The following is a 3,425-nucleotide window of genomic DNA, read 5'->3' as shown; positions in this document are numbered from 1 at the left end:
TCGCAGCCACCTGCCGCGCTCCCCCCTCCAAAGCCCGCGCCTTCCACGCCGCCCCCACCACCAGCCCTAATTGCTGACACTCCCCTCTTCCATAATTCTCTGTTTGGTAGATCACAGTTTTGGGAAACTAATTATCCTGTACTTTGAACTCTACAAATATCTGTGTCCGCCCTCTTTGTTCATCATGTACAACTCTGCAAATATGTACAACTCTGCAAATATGGTGCATCATGATCTTTCCCTCTTTGTTCTGCATAGGAGTAGATTTTTTGAGACAGTGTATGGGGTTCAGAAGAAATTGAGTTTGCAGTCAGGGTTGTACATTCGTTTGCAAGATAATTGCAGGTTGTTTGATGCTTGCCTAGTATCTGTTCATGTAGGAACTGAAGCTGAATGTAGGATTTAGAAGTTGAATGTAGTTTGTCTGAATGTTCTTATTTTTTGTGTGTGTAGTGGTTTGTCTGAATGTTGAGAATACAGATCCATAATTGCTAGTTCGTGGTTCTTACTGTATTTTGGAATGATGGTGGTACATGTTACATTTCTATGGATGGCAAACTAAGAATAAAACAATCCAGAGATTTGACCATGACCATAATTTCAGGACACAGATTTTTTACCAGTGTTGTCCATCATAAAATGTGTTTATTCTGCATCCGCAAGTGGTCCAACACGCAAACCACCCCCAATCAGAAGAAGTTAAAGAAAGTACGGTTAGACAATGCTACCCCAAATAAGTTATTGTTGATAGTATCATGATTCCTGGACTATATTGAGAGTTTGATACCAAGGCAAATAACTACAGGGCTTCAGGCCCACAAACATCATGTATATAAGTGCGGTGAAACGGAAAATGTTTGAGATATGTGTATACAAAGCAATATCATAGTCGGTTGCTAGGACAACATCAGAGATGTTTGCAGGATTTATTCTATTGTCCTGTATTACAACTGTTTCCCTTTTGAATTTACCATTGAAAGATCTTAGCTTTGACCGCAATCTTTCCCTATACATTCATTTCCAGATGACCAATCTTTCCCTGTTTGTGTTTCTGCGTAACAGGTTCGATCGCGGTTGGAGAAAAATTGAGGCGCTTGTTGGCTCCAAGACAGTGATACAGGTATATACATGTGCTCTGCTTTCATGTTGGCTCCAAGGCAGAGTTCAGCAAACAAATTATTTGTCCCCTTAGGAAGCTCTCACACAATCGGGCAACTCGATCTCTACGACACCAAAAGAACCTACAGATCGTTTCATCATTTATTGAGGATCTGCGTCACATAGAGGGTCAGACTGATAGGGTTACCCAGCCAAAAAATTCTCATGTAGTATAAGTATTGCCTTGTCAGTGTGGTAAGCAGAGATGATAGTAATTCTTGTCGACGAGGATTTCTAAAGGTCAAACATAGTAATCTTTGACCAAGTTTATAGAGAAAATCATTTATATCTGCATTAAGAAGCATATACAGTATGAAAATATATCTCATGATGTATCTATTGATATACACTTGGTATTCTAAAATTCTAATGAGTCAATCTCAAGGGCCACCACAACAGAACACAATTTAGTTGGAATATACCTAATGCAGCAGGAGAGCAGCACTGACCAGTCTAGCTTGAACATTGCATTGAAGTGATTTTTGGTGTCAAATCACTCAAGCAGTAACTGAATTTCAAACTGAACTTGACACAATACTATTCAGTTAATTTCCTTGGACAGTAGTATGTATGCTCATCGCTTTATGTATGGTGTTATGCCCTGGTATCTCTGTTCAGTTGACTAATGAAGCACTAGGCTCATCCATGGTACAAGTTCACCTGTGAAAACTTCAAATTAGTCAGGACATCCCGTACTGATAGATGTAAATTGTGTCCAGTAGGCTTTGAAGCACCGGTTTTTCCTGTTTCTAACTCTGAATCTGATATAAACCATACGGTTCGCATAAGTGGTCTTTTGTATATGTGTTGATGCTTTGTTAATATAAAGCTATAGATGATGTTGTACTTGTGATGATGCTACTTGTGATCTTCTGAAATGACCCATTGGCGACTTCATTACGCGGGGATAATGATATTGCAGGTACCCCGAGAGGCCCTTGAGTTTGCCAGAATGTCGATTAACTTCCGTTCCGACAAATTTGGGTGCTCCATATGTCCTATTTTCAGCAAAGGTCATGCTGAAATTTTCCATGAATTTTAGCATGACTTTGCTAAAAATAGGACATATGGGGTACTTGCGACTAATTCCTGTTATCATGCATGTTTTATGATCTGTTGTAAGGGTACTAATTGGTCTCTTCTGCTGCTTATCAGAGATGGCGGGAAGCAGCCACCGCCGCTCTGCGACACCGCAGTACGAGTTGGATGCTTCCGAGTTCTTCACTATCATACTTGAGACTTCAGTATCATCCATGACGCAGGTATATAAAATGAGAGATCTCCCCTTCACCCATCTCATTATGATATCTGTTGTTTGCTACATCACTCATTGTCCCAAACTGCAGAGGCTGCCTGACAGTTTTATGAACATGCTGATGGGTGAAGATCCGCCAAATAATGTGAAGCTGCGACAGGCCGGCAGCGGGTTTCGCAGGCAGTGGGATGTGGAGTTGGTGATCAAGGAGGGCCACATGTACTTGTCTCGTGGGTGGGAGAAGTTCTTCCGTGCCTACGACCTGCGGCTGGGGTACTTCCTTGTCTTCAGGTACAACGACAACGCCACCACGCTCATCGTGAAGGTGTTCAACACGACTATGTGTCGCATGCGCTATGCTGACGATGATGATGCCGGTACGATCTGCCTCTTCTTATTCCTCTACATTTGGCTTTGTCTCACATCGATTGTTAACGGTCATTGTTGCATTTTGGACAGGTAATGGGAGCAGCAGCAGCGACACTGGCTACAGCCAAAGCAGCAGCGACTATGGGTGTAGTGTAAGCAGCAGCGATTCTGGCTGCAGCGAAAGCAGCAGCGATTCTGGCAGCAGCATAGACAACAAGAAGGATGATCCGGACTGGAGTGCGGGAGAAGAGGAGCAGAGTGGGGATGAGGAGCTGCAGGATGACGATGGGCATCAGGCTGAGTATGACCTAGCACTGGTGGTGGCTGACCAAGGGCAAGAGATGGTGGTGGCTGACCATGGGCAAGAGATGGTGGTCTCTGACCATGGGCAAGAGATGGAGGTGGCTGAGGATGACCTAGCGATGGTCGTGCCTGAAGGTGGCCTCACGATGGTCGTAGTGCCTGACAATGACCATGCACCGGTGGTGGCGCCGGCGATCCCACAGCTGGGCGACATGACCACGCCAATTGTGGTAGAAGAGTACATCCCACTGCCTCCATTGCCTCCACCGCCTCGCCGCTCTTGGCGCATCAGGCTGAGGAAGGAGAAGGAGAAGAACAATGCATGAGAACTGAACTTTGT

Source organism: Triticum dicoccoides, chromosome 6B (genome assembly GCF_002162155.2).
Source record: "Triticum dicoccoides isolate Atlit2015 ecotype Zavitan chromosome 6B, WEW_v2.0, whole genome shotgun sequence".
Classification (NCBI taxonomy): domain Eukaryota; kingdom Viridiplantae; phylum Streptophyta; class Magnoliopsida; order Poales; family Poaceae; genus Triticum; species Triticum dicoccoides.
This window is presented reverse-complemented; position numbering follows the sequence as displayed.